The sequence below is a fragment of the Typopeltis vanoorti genome, chromosome 24 (genome assembly GCF_054136105.1).
Source record: "Typopeltis vanoorti isolate ZY-2024b chromosome 24, IOZ_Tvanoo_1.0, whole genome shotgun sequence".
NCBI lineage: Eukaryota > Metazoa > Arthropoda > Arachnida > Uropygi > Thelyphonidae > Typopeltis > Typopeltis vanoorti.
Window position 1 is genome coordinate 54094587 of NC_143572.1, and position 14867 is coordinate 54109453.

Consider the following 14867-nt stretch of genomic DNA (forward strand, 5'->3'; position numbering starts at 1 on the left):
TTGTCTTGACTATAATGTTTGTAGTGATGAGAGTTTGCAATTTTTTTGAGATAAGTTGGCAAGAGGAGCTTATCAGATCAACTGGTGATATTACACAGTGTAATAGTTGATGAGAGAACATGAAGTCATCCCTGAAAGTCATTAGGCTCTTGTGATGTGAATGAAGCACAGAGTTATTTTTGAGTGGTTACTGAGCATTACACAAAGCCAGAGCAGATAGTATGTTGATAGTGAATGAATTCAAGATGTATAATAGGTTACTTGCTGAGTGAATGGATGAACCTCCCATAATGAGTTATGGAGTGATACAAATATTATATGGGACTCATTGGAATTCAAATACTTATTATGGGAGGACCACTTTTCACACAATACTTGTAATCTCTCTTAAACTGATTTCCTGAAAAATACGCTCAATCACACAACCCATTTCAATCCTTTCCCACTCTCCAAGCCAAAAATCTAATCGTCATACTCTTGTTAGTCACACTATTACATAACTTTCAGGGTTGAAATTTTTTCAGCATCTCTTCTATAAAGCTGCCTTCAAATTCCAAAGTTTAGATGATACAAACATCTAAGTGTTTCTATCATCTATATTTTGTAATCAACACATAATTTGTAACATTGTAATCCATGAACTTCAGTCTATCCCCATTCCCAAGAAATGAAGGCGACCAGATCAGTCTGGATGTGGCCAGATCAGAACTGTACAAATAGGTTTCTTATTCGGTTTTAAAACAATGTGGGATTCAATATCCCCTTAATTTAAATAATGTACAAATAGGGATAACCTGTTTTGTTACTCTTTGTTAATTATTATTATTATTATTCAGGCCTCCATGGAGTCAAAAGACTCTTCGTGGGAGGTCCTTCCTAAGAACATAAAGTCTGTCAAGACTCATCGAGGGGAGGTCCCCCCCCCCCCTAAGAAACACACAGTCTATCATACCACTCCTTAAACTCATTGACCGTTCTTGCTCTCACCACTCCATCAGGCAGTGCATTCCACGGTTCAACCACCCTCCATGCAAAGAAACCACTCCTCACGCTCTTTCTCACAGTTTCCTTTCGTAACTTCCAGGGATGGCCTCTTGTCATCACTCCTTCCTGCTGTTCAACCAAGTGAAAGAACTCCCCAGTGTCAACCCTGTAACCACCTCTCAATAGTTTAAAAGTCTCAATCATATCACCTCTCCTTCTTCTATCCACCAAACTCTGCAGTCCACATTCCCTCAGCCGATTCTCATAACCAAAATTGTACAGTCCTGAAACCATCTTTTTCATCCATCTCTGTACCCTTTCCACAGTTAATTTGTCCCCATCAAATCCTGGGGACCAAATCTGAGAACAATAGTCTAAGTGTGGTCTGATCAGAGACTTATACAAAGGAATGAAAACCCTTTTATCTCTGCAAGTCCGTGTCCTTCTCATAATTGCAGCAATCCGCTGTGTTACCTTCACCACCTTTGCAATATGTCCCCTAAATTTCAGGTTTCTATCAATCATCAACCCCAGATTTCAAGTTTCCCCTACTTCCTCCAGTATAACTCCTCCCATAGAGTATGCAGCATCTCATTGATGTTTCCCAAACCTCAAGACCTTACATTTTGCTGCATTAAACCAACAGCCCCCATTAATTTGCCCATCTATCTAGCTTATTCAAATCCTCTTGCAGGGCTACCACATCTGCACTATTACTAATAATCCTTCCCAGCTTCGCATCATCCGCAAACAACTGAATATCCCCTTGCAATCCACTGGCAATGTCATTAGGACCTATATTGTTTAACCTAGGTTAAACAATATAGGTCCTAGTACTGAGCCCTGTGGGACCCCACTTGTAACCCTCTGCTTCCTTGAAACTGCTCCACCATACACAACTATTTGATACCTATCAGACAGCCAATCCTGAATCCAGTTGACCAATCTGACATCCAGACCCATGTGCTGCAACTTAAATATCAGCTTATCATGTGGCACCCTGTCAAATGCTTTCGTTAAGTCTAAGAAAATTGCAGTATATGCCTTTCCCTCATCTAATGTTCTTGTAACTTTATTATAAAAGGCTAGCATATTGCTAAAACAAGAGCTTCCCTTCACAAATCCATGTTGACTTTCACAGATAACATTATCCTCTTTTGCCCAATGCTGTATATGGTCCCTCACTACTTTCTCCAAGATCTTAACAACTACTGATGACACACAAACTGGCCTATAATTAGACACTTCCAGTCCGTTACCACCCTCATGCAATGGCACTATCTTGCCTTCCTTCCATTCCCTGGGCACCTTTCCCGCAGCCAGACTTTCGTTGAAAAGCCAGGTTAAAGGCACTGTCAGTTCCCTAGCACATTCTCTCAAACTTGTGGTGAAATACCATCCAGTCCCAAAGCTTTACTGACATCCAGAGTACTCAATATCTGAAACACACTCTCCTCCTGTACCTCTAGACCTCGAACCTGCCCTATCCCTCTAGCATTAAAACTGACTCTTCTAGGATGAAATACTCCAATAACGTGTTCATTGAACAATTCCACTATGTCCTCTGCATCAGTCACTCTATTCCCATTTTTATCTCACAATATCATTCTTCCACAGTCATTTCTCGTCTTACTGGCCACATAGCTAAAAAATTCCGTAGGATTTTCTTTGGATCTTAGGGCCAATCTCCTCTCATATTCCAGTTTCGCTTTCCTTACCACACTAGTCACTCTTCTGGCCTGTGTCTTATATTCTTCATGCATCTTCTCTTCACCTGTCTCCATATATCTCTTCCATAGCCTCTTTTTCGCATGCAGTTCCTGTTTAATATTGTTTGTCATCCACTTTACTCCAAATTGTGTTCTCTTCTTGACTCGTGGTATACAACTTCCATTGCTGCTAACAAATATTCTTTCACAATTTCCCACGCACTAATGATATCCCAGCCTTCCAATTCCTCCCTCCATGAAACTTCCCGAAGTTGACGTCTAAGACTATTATAATCACCTGCTTTATAATTCCACATAAGTTCCCATCTCTTAGATACTCCTGCATGTCTATTCATTTTCCAAGTCAAAACCATATGGTCACTATCTCCAACTGGTGGGAAAGATGTCATCTCAGTTATTATCAACTCTTCTGATGCTATAACCAAATCCAAAACTCTTGAACCTCTTGTTCCCTCTGTTACATGTTGCCTAAGACATTTGTCCCTCAAGAATTCTAGAAATTCTATTCCCCTATTGCTACATGCACCTTCCCCTCTCCAATTTATACTATTGTAGTTAAAATCTCCCATAACAGTCATTCTTCTTGTGCTTGCCAAACTTAATTGTCTAAACATCTCCTTTTCCCCATTCTCTGTGCTCCTGGGTCTGTAGCAACACCCCACTAAATATCTTGTCTTGCCCACCTCTACCTCACACTATATGCTCTCGAAATCATAAGAACTTTAATAATTTCCTATCTCTACTTGTCAGTGTGTTCTTCTGCAACTCAATTACTATGTTTAAGGAAATTATAATGTAGTCTAATATATTAACTAAAATATAATTAATACTTACAATATTTTGACAAAGTCAAATTGCCATCATCAAGGAACAAAATATAAGATATGTGCACTAAGTAATGAAGATGAAGCATGTCAACTGAGAGTAGACCTAAAGTTCTAAAAAGTGTTTCCTAGAGGCTAAATTGGCATCCTTTGTTGTTAGGCTGAAGTATTGAGGATGAGAGCTTTCCAAATTTCGGTCAGTTTCATGCTGCTAAATCATCTGTTGAGGTTAGGGTAGTTTAAGATAGAAATATTCAAAGAAAAGTCTTTCGTATTTCTGTTTGCTGTGCTGGAGTAGAGTGACTTTCTTCCAACCACAGTATGGTCAGCAAGTATTGAATGGCTGCAGTGATTGAAATGGACATTGTTCTTATGTTCAGCAATTTTGATGTTGGTTGTCCTACCTGTTTGGCCATAGTAGGATAGTTTACAGCTACAAAGGACCTGGTAACCTGGCAGGTCAAGGGACTGTGTTTGGTTTTTCGTGGAGTAGATAAGGGATGCTAATTTTTTATATGGTTTGTAACTGGATGAAAGGTTGTATTTTAAAATTTTGGTTATTTATTTATTTTTTTGGATGTGCTTTAGATATATGGAATAATAAGTTTGGTGTAGTCTGTTCTGGAGAAGGTGTGTAGGTTTATGATTTTAATATTTTGTGGATATAGTAGGAATTGTAGCCATTAGATAAGTTTTTATGAAGATGATCAAGTTTCAGTGGAGAGGGCACTTATCTGAACTAATTAATTTAACTCCATTATTTAGTTTTAATAATTCCATACTATTGGGAGGTGGGGGTAACTGAATGTGTGCACTAGTGTGTGTGTGTGTGTGTGTGTGTGTTGATTTTCTGTCAGCAGAGAATGTCAAGGATTCATTAGGTTGGCATGTTATTAAAGTGTCTAGGAAGGAGAGACTGTTATTTTATTTTTCTAATGTGAACTGGATCCTGGGATGTTGGTGGTTTAGGTGTGTTAAAAATATGTTGAGGACATTAAGGCTATTGAGCCAATATAGAAAACAGCAAAGTGTGACCATATAGCGGGTCTGTATGGGACAGAGTTTTGAGTTTTCTCTTCAAATGGTTCCATGAAGAAATTAGGGGGGGGGAGAAAGCAGAGAGTCCATGGCTGTCCCTCTCTCTCTCTCTCTGTTTGTACAATTTTTCTTGCCAATCAAAACAAAATAGCCAGAACTCCTATGCCATTTCCCTTATCAGATTTAGTAATTACTACTTTATTATTCTTCTTGAAGTTCTATTGTAAATCAAGATGAATATCAAAATAGTAATTACTGAATCTGATAAAGGAAATGCTACAGTACTTCTTAACTACTATAATTACACATTAAAACTTACTCTTTTACTTAAAGATCACTCAGCCTACCTTCCCTTGGACTATGACCCTACCAATACACAGATTAGATCACTTCACATTCTCCTTAAAAGTGAGGTCACATCCTGGCCTGTTGAAGTTACTAATAAACTAAAACCAAAATTGATAAACAGAATGTGCCCAATTGTAATTCCATTTATTCACCCACTTACAAATTAGCCAAATATTTAGCAAAAGTGCTTTCCAATATACCGCAATACCCTCCTCACATGTGAAAAAAAAACTCAGTCTACTTTAAAGCCAATATAGAAAACATTGCGCTCCAAAACACTAATATTGTGGTCATTTTCAGTGTCTTCTCTCTCTGTTCACCAATATCCCATTTAAAGACACTTGAGCTTGAGACCTTATTCAAGCTGAATTTCCTTGAATTTCAGCCTTGTTTAAGTTTACTATGGATTCTGGCTATTTGTTTGACAAGGAAAATTCTACAAACAAATAGAGGGGACAGCCATATGCCTTCCACTTTCCCCTCCTGGCTAGTTTTTTCATGAAAACATTTGAAGAGAAAGCTTTAAATTCTGTCCCGTATAGATCCACTGTTTGACTATACTTTGTTGATATGTGCTCCATTTTGCTGCATGGCCTAGATGCTCCCAACATATTTTTAACACACCAAAACAATCAACATCCCAGGATCCAGTTTGCATGAAAAAGAAAATGACAGCAGCCTCCCTTCCTAGACATTTGAATTACATGTCAACTTAGTGGATCCTTGGCATTCTATGTTTACAGAAAACCTACATACACTAGTAAACATATTCACAGTCACCTCCACCTTTCCAACAGTATGGAATTATTAAAACTTTATAATAATGGGGCTAAATTAATTAGTTAAGATAACAGTGCTCTTTCCACTGCAACTTTGATCATCTTCACAAAAACTTATCTAATAGCTACAATTCTTACTATATCCAGAAAATATTAAAACCATAAACCTACACAGTCTCCAGAAGAGAGTACACCAAACTTATCATTATTTTATATATCCAAATTACATCAAAAAAACTAACAAAAATATTTTTTTAAAAAATACAACCTTTTAACCACTTACATTAAAAAAAAAAAATAGCATTCTTTATTTGCTCCATCAAAGACCATCCACAATCATCAGACCTTCCAGGTGTTTACCAGGTCCCTTGTAGTCATTATCCTACTATGGCTAAACATAAGGACTATATCCATTTCCATCACTATAGCCATTCAGAACTTGCTGACTGTGCTTTGGTCACTCATGATAGAATAAGGTGGAAAAAAGCCACTCCATCGCATAAACAGAAATATGAAAGAATTTTCCTCAGATATGTTTCTGCCATAAGAAACTACCCTAACCTCAACAGATTTGGAAGCTCTCATCCTCTATACTTTAGCCCAACAACCAAGGATGCCCAATTTAGCTGACTAAGGGACACTATTTAGGACTTTAGGCCTATTTTGAGTTGACCTGCTTCATCTTCACTACTTCGTGTGCATGTATCTTATTATACAGTAGGGCATGAAAAAAAAAAATGTACTGAATAATTACAATGTATGGTATGGAGTAAGCAGGTGTCGAAGCTTGGTACTGTTTTTTTTTTTTTTTCCTTTCACCATATTGCCATACCATTTTTTGTTCCCTGATGATGATGGTAGTTAGCAGTTTGTCTTTCCTGAAATATTGCAAGTATTAATTAAATTTATTTTAGTTAATTCCTTAAAAAATAGTTTGAGTAGCCAATGTATAAGCCTTACTACCAGCATCTCAGTGATCCTTTTAGCTGATTTTCTCACTGAGAGTATGGCCCGTGACCTTCAGATCCCTATTTACCATCATTCTTCCCTCTAAATCCTTAGGCTTGTCAATTTCATGCAGTCTGCTTTCAGAATTGCAATATATAGTTTGTAATGGTTTCATCCCAGAGTGCATAACCTTGTGTTTTGCTAGATTAAAATTAAACTTGCAAACACAATCTCATGCCTAAACTCTCAGTCTATTGAAATCATCCTAGAAGATAATTTGACTAGACTGAAATCATCATTATTGTTGTTCTCCTCTATTTTACATTTCCCCTGAAATCATTTCTTATATTGTTTATTTCTTAATTATTATTATTAATTTGACTAGGTTGAAATCATTGTTATTAATTGTTCTCTAATTTGCATTTCCTCTGAAATCATTTCTTATATTATTAATGCACTAATTAAACAGTAATGGCTCAAGTTGTTTCTCCTGCCTCCCATTCAAGCAAACCACTAACATACCTGCCTTTTCTTGGAAATTATTCCATCATATCATTCTTTGATGTCTATTCATCACCAGCTTCATATTCATTGCATTTGCTCATTTAGTTTTAGGTGGTATCTTGTCAACTCTGTATAGTCCAGCAGCATCATAATATGGTATTTTATCTATCTCAGTTCTCTCTTTATTATAAAAAGGAAGTAAATTGCTAAGGCAAGACTTACCTTTCACATATTTGGTATGGATACTTAGACAATGATTATCGCTCACGTTGTTTAGTGAAGAATTGACATCCAAGTATCCATAATAGATTTGTGATGTCTAAAGATAATTCTTCATCTAATTCTTGATATGTACCCTCAGGAGATACATGTTAGAATATTATGATAGTATTGCATGAAAAGTTACATACAGCGATCCCTCGATTAGTGCGCCTAATGCGTTCTTTAAAATAGGCGCATTAATTGAAAATGCATTAATCGAATATAATAATAATCTATGGGAAAATGTATAATTCATTCCTCAGATTTCTTTTTTGACCCTTAATTTTTTTATAAAAGAATTAGGGTATGTCTCAGGGTCTAGTTAAAGGAAAACCATGAAGCTGAAAGACAATAAAACATATTCAGAATATAAATTTATTATTCTACTTCTTAACAAAGAATTGAGCTAATGTAGTTTAGTGGACATTTTGTTTCTTTTTTTCCTACAACCGATGGTATGGCCCTATTGCCTTTTCTGCAAATTTTACTGCTTCTTTCTTCATCAGAGTCAGCCTCTAAGCATTGCTGCTTAAAAATTCAATTGGGAAAAATATTTTCAAATTGTTTCTGTGAAATCTCTTTTGACTGACTATCAGTGGTTAAATTTTCTTCATATTCTTCGGGATCTTCCCGCTGTGCATCTAAATTTAGCAGGTCGGAATCACTCAATTCTTCAGAATGAGATTTAATTAACTTTTGGATGTTATCATTGAAGTGGAGAAAGAAATGAAGGACGTACGAATTGATTGCCAACACGTGAAATCACGTGCTTTATAGATAAAATTTCCCAACTGTTATACAAGCAAAATAGTTACTGCTTTAAAAACTACAATGATCATAAAAGAGAAGTTAATTTTCCCACATGTAATAATAAACAACTCGTCCCAGAAGACGGATTGATTACTCTATTATCGGAATGGATTTTCCTTTTTGTGACATGTGCAGAAGTGGCAAAGGGTCTCGAATCTGTGGCGTACTATAGTAGATGACATAAATTTTGGTGGTAAAAATTTGGAACTTAGTGTACATGGAAGTAGTGTAGTATGCCATTAAAAATAACTTCGTGAAATGTTTTAAATCGGTAACTATATTTCATTCTGGTGAGTGATTTTTTAAAATAGTTAGCCATAAAAATGTATTGATAGAAAATTTTTAAAATCTGTAACATTTATTTTTAAGATGTATATAGGTGCACTAATCGAATTTGGGTATCGAAAACTCACTAATCAGGAGCACATTAATCGAGGATTACTGTAATGCAAAATGATGCTAAAACATGACTAAAGATAATTAGTTAAATTTATTTTATCTAATTATGTTGCTAATCCAAGATTTTGCTATGGTCAACAAGGAATCTTCATGGGTGTAAAGAAATATACCAAGCATGCCAATGTATACCAGTAGGCAAACATAAATTGATTGTGCAAGACAGGTTCCTGCAGTCCTAACTGGAGCTGTCCTAACTGAAGGTCTCAAAATGATCTCCCATATTTTTGGTAATGTGATGCAGCTAAATTTGTTTAGGTTTGAAGAATGTTGTAGGTCTGTGTCAAATTCTAAAATAATTTGATTTCTATCTGCTTTTATGTAAGCAAAAAGTTTTCTCCCATTGGATTTGGTGATTTGTATCCATGACATATCTGCATGCTAGAACAACCGTAATGCTGAAGATGAACATAGATGGATATTAGCAGTTCTGTCAGTTGTTGTTCTAATGTATGTAAATTTCCAAGAGCAAGGGATACTATATACCCCCAGGATGATCTAGATGATAAGGATCTATTTAAAAGATGAGCAGTAATATGTCCTCTGAATTTCAAATCTCTATCCATCATTACCCCAATATACCTAGCCTCATAAATTTTCTGTAAACTATTACCATCAATATGATACCAGATGTGTAATATTTTCATCCCAGTTGCATTACCTTACATTTTACAACATTGAATTGACAATCGTTGTCCTTTGCCCACACTGCCAATTATTTAAATCATCTTTTAAGATATCTACATCGCCTATATCAACTATTGTTGTCCTTCCTAGTTTTGCATCATTGGCATGTTCTGAAAGGGGGAACATTGGCTGAATGTTCCCCTTTCATATCTTCTGCTCTATCATTAATATACAAATTAAAGAGTAGTGGTCCTAGTATAGGGTCCTAGGGTGCTCCACTAGTCGCTCTCATTTGCCTTGATTCCACTCCACCATACACCATTCTCTGTCTGTCTATTGGCCTATGATATGATATCTGTCTATCCTATCTCCCCAACCAACTTTTGCAATCCATAGACCACTCATCATTTTGGTCACTTGCCTCTGGATCCTCTCCACCATTTTCTCATTCCCAAGTGACCCCAGTTGACCAGACCTGAGCAGACTAATCCAGTTTGTGGTCATATCAAGGCTTTATAAAGATGAATGATAACTCCTTTATCTCTGCTTGTATGTTCTTCAATAAATCTGTGAGCTTCCCTGCTACTTTGGCAATATTCCATCTAGACTTCAATTCTATATACTACACCCAAATCACTGGCTTAATCAATTTCCTGGAGTACAGTTCTCTCAATGTGGTAGTACACAGCTTGTAATCTTTTTATCCCAATTATGTTTTGCCTGCATTATCAGCCCATTTGAATAATCCTGCAAGCTCTCAACATCACCTTGATAAGGTAATTAACTATTACCTTATCCAATTTTGCATCATCAGCAAACAACTGAATATCTGCCTTCAAATAATTTCGTATATCATTTATGTACGGATTAAGCAGCAACAGTCCTAGCACAGAACCCTGGAGCACACTACTAGTCTCCTGGATTCTGCTCTTCAATATACTACTTTTTGGTATCCATCAGCCACTCTTTTATCCATATCACCAGTTTCATATTCATCCCCATTTGTTGCAGTTTGTGTAACTGGGTTCCATGTGGTATCCTGTCAAACACTTTTGCAAAATTCAGCGGTATCATTGTGTAGCCATTCCCTTTTATCCAACTCAGCTATCATAATAGTATAAAAAGTTAGATTACTAAAGCATGACTGACCCTTCACAAAGTGCGCTGCCTCTATAATTTGCTGTCACAAACTTAAATCCTCCTTTACACAAGAAATTATTTCTTGGGATGTTGCCACAGCTGAGACTTAAACAGCCTAGTCAAAGGCATCACCAGTTCCTCTGCACATTCTCTTAAAATATGAGCCGATATCTCATCCATTCCCACAGCTGTATCTGCATTCAGATTCTGCAATATCCTAATTAATTCCAATTCTTCAACCTCTGTTCTCACATCAGTCCCTGTCACCTCTGCATTATTTTCAGTTGGATGATATACCCTTCCAAAATGGTCATTCAGTAGCTCAATTTCATCTCTCTCTGTTACCTCTCTACCATGAAATCCCATGTACCATGTAATCTGCACTCATTAAGGTTATCCTTCCATAGTCATTCTTCCTCCTACTTGCCACATAACAAATTCTTTGGGATTTCCTTTGTGCTTCTCGGTTTACTTCTTCTTATAAAGTGATTTTGCCTTTCTTACCATGCTGCTCATTCACCTTTCTTGCCTATTCCTTATACTATCATGAGTTTAGCTGGTCGCCTTTCTTCTTATATACTTTCCACAATTTTTTTTGCAGCTCTTGCTTAATGATATTACTTGTCCAACCAACTCCTACCCAATTTACCCTCCGGAACACTTGGATATATATAGTGTGATATTACTTTCTTCAGATACTTCTTGACTGTCCCCTATGTACTGTGAACATCTGTCCACAGTACATAGGGGACATATGTTCACATTACATAGGGGACAGTGTACTGTGAACATCTTTCCCTTGCAGAACTTTATGCCCTGTTACTGCTCCAAGCTGCCTCTTAAGTGTCTCATTCACCTGCCTTGTAGTTTCACACATATCCCTTCTTAACTGCAATTTCTACATGTTTTGCCCAGGTCAAGACCACATGAGTACCTTTAAGAAAGCTGTGCTGTCTTCCGTAGTGTATCATATTCCTGTCCACCCATTCCTGAATTTTACTCATAACCAAGTTTACCAGTTCCTTAATCACTGCTTCTCATCAGTCTTACCAATGCTAAGACCTAGTCTGGTCATAGGCACTGCCAGTTCTCTTGCACATTCTCATGATACAATTGTATTGTAGTATTCACATTGAGATTTGCAATATCTTAAACAGTTCATCACCTTTATTCTCATATCAATGTCTGTCACACCTCGACTTCATTATCTCCAACTCATTGGTACAAAAGATATATAATCCAGAACCTCCTCTGTTTGAGATTATAGCAGTAAAGCAATTCCACAGACCAGCAGCTGGTTATATGGGATCATACTCAATGGCAGCATATCAGAAGTCTTCTTGACCAGATGGTACATAATTCTGTTGCTACCTGTGCTTCCAGATTGTGTTGGGGGCAGGAAAGGAAGGAAGGAAGGACAGTGCACCAGTTTGTAAGGAGAACACTATCAAGACCATGCTATGCTTTACTTCTGTTCTTCAGCTCTTCTCCAGTACCATTATGAAACCCCTTAAAAATTACGATAATGCTACTGATATATTTGGAAGGAGAACTGGTTAGGGAAAAGTCGAGTGCTCAGACGATTAAAATAATTAACTGGTAAGTAGTTAGGAGTGGGCAATTTGTTAAGAGTCTGCCAGCAGAAAGAACCTCAATAGAAGCCAGGTTGAGCTATTCACAGTGAAATTCCCAAGTAAAATGACTTCATAGTTTGAGTATGTGGTTTTCTCAAAATTTAGTTTTGGAAGTCAATATTCAAAGTGTTCAGAGTGATTATCAAAATTTAAAGATGCTAAATGGATTCAAAGGAATATGGTAAGAAATTTTTCAGGGAGAAGATCAGAAAGAATAGTTTCCAGGTTAGGCATTCCCTGGCATAGGATGTTAGGTCTGATGACTGTAGCTAAAGTTTCACACATACCTCAGTGAGATTTGAACCTGCAGTCTATAGAGACACAAGTGACATGCTATCTGTTTGCTCAGTCAGATGTCATTTGGAACCAAATGACAAATGCCCAATTTTAACTAAACCTTAGATGTAACATACGTCCCATGTATCTGAATTGTTCTGGACATGAATTAGCCATTACATTATGCAGTGGTACAAAATTAGAAAAGATGTGCACAAATTTGTTGGGCTAAGCAATACAAGGTGTAAGGGAGGTTGTGGGATGAAGGAGGTATTGCAGTTTATATATACTAATGCCAGAAGCATTCAAAATAAGATCGAGAAGTTTTTGTCATTGGTTAACAACTTGGCCAAAAGTCAAAGGCATTAGTGAGACCTGGTTGACTGAAGATGCTATGATCATAGAAATAGAATGCAAGGAATATGGTGTCTTCAGAGAGGATAGAAGGAACAGTATAGGGGGAAAGGACTTTGCTAATGATAGCAGAGGAACTGAAGCCAAAAAGAAAAAGTACATCATGGTGACAGGGATTCAGAGGGCAGTTCATTTAAGGCTATCTGGTGTGAGATAGAGGCCAACAGTATGAAATATGTAATTGGTTTCTGCTATAATCCAGTGGGTATAAAAGAGAATGTAGATAATACGCACTGGCAAATTAGCATGATGAGTGTGCAGGTCGAGTAATAATTACAAGGGATTTCAACTATGTGGACATAGATTGGGAGGAGGAATGGTCACAGGCAGGAAAGGAAATGGAATTTATACAGCTGCTGAGAAGTAATTAGAGGTGATGTTTTAAGGATACTTGTGACATAAAGACTGAATAATATAAGCATGTAAACACAAGAAAGATACTTAATTAACCAAATATTTCAGTCTGGAAATAGCAGACCATCTTCAGTGGCACTACAAGAACAGTTTAAAAAAAAATACAAGGTGGAATACTGACAATAGATCATTTAAAAATAGAACAAGCCACGTGATGTTATATCACTAAGTATTAAAGGGAATATTTTAAGCAGAGACATGATTAAAATAAAGATATTAATTAATAATATTAAATAACACAAAATTAATATGAATTAATGAGTTATCCTGATTAGACTTTTCCAGATTTTTGATATAGATATACAGTCATTCTGATTCAGGTTAGGACGATGGAGTAAGGCCTCTATGCTTTCTTTGAATAAACGTTCAAATTTATAATGGGATCTGTGTAAGAGGCGAGTTTTTGACCAAAGGATGTTGTGGTTAGTTTCAATCCTGTGCTGAGCCAATCCAGATTTTTCAGGTTTGTTGTGATGAATGGAGAATTGATATTCTTGGATTCATTTTTCAAGAGAACGTCCAATTTGTCCAAAACAAGAGAGATCACAGTTGCAGGGAATTTGATAAACTCCAGGAAGAGACATAGTTGAGCGTTTGTCTTTAGGAGAAGGAAAATGGGAAGATAATTTGTTAATTGGTGAATACGTAGCTGTTAACTCATATTTCTTCAGAATTCTTGCGATTGGTTCTGAAATCCCGGAGATGTATGGAATTGGAACTCGACATATTGAATCTTTGTTGTTTTGTGGTGGATTATAAGAATCGAGAAGATGTTGAGTACTCTTTTCTGAAAAGCCATTGAGTTTCATGTGTTGCTGTATAGTAGAAAGTTCTTTCTGTAGAAAATTAGAAGTAGAACAATTAGTTTTGGCTCTTCTGATTAGACATTTTATGATTCCTATTTTTTGACAAGGATGATGGGCTGATTCTTTAAGAATATAACGACCTGTGAATGTTAGTTTCCTGTAAACTGTAGTTGTAAGAGTATTTGAAGGTGACCGGATGAGGAGAACGTCTAAAAAAGATAACTGGTTGTTTTCTTTAAAATTTTACAAATTTTACAGCCAAGTAGAAGGAACTGCCATCGGAAGTTTTCTCTCTCCTGCTTTAGCCAACTTTTATTTAGAACATCTAGAAAAAGTCCTCTTCTCATCTCTTTTCCCTCAACCTTCCTTTTGGGTAAGATATATAGATGACATTTTTACTGTATGGCTGCACAACAAAGACTCCTTACCTTCTTTTTTAAACAGTATCAATTCCTTACATCATCATATAACGTTTACTATGGAAATGGAAGAAAACAACCAGTTATCTTTTTTAGACATTCTCCTCATCCAGTCACCATCAAATACTCTTACAACTACAGTTTACAGGAAACCAACGTTCACAGGTCGTTATATTCTTAAAGAATCAGCCCATCATCCTTGTCTAAAAAACTGGAATCATAAAATGTCTAGTCAGAAGAGCCAAAACTAATTGTTCTACTTCTAATTTTCTACAGAAAGAACTTTCTGCTATCCAGCAACACATGAAACTCAATGGCTTTTCAGAAAAGAGTACTCAACATCTCGATTCTTATAATCCACCACAAAACAACAAAGATTCAATATGTCGAGTTCCAATTCCATACATCTCCGGGATTTCAGAACCAATCGCAAGAATTCTGAAGAAATATGAGTT

At 36.6% G+C, this 14867-nt stretch overlaps 1 protein-coding gene across 4 annotated transcripts in view; it reads left to right on the top strand.

Moving 5' to 3' along the window:
• Uvrag (UV-resistance associated gene) overlaps positions 1-14867 on the top strand; it is a 247078-nt gene that overhangs the window by 50586 nt on the left and 181625 nt on the right. The gene's annotated exons all lie outside the window — the stretch shown is intronic.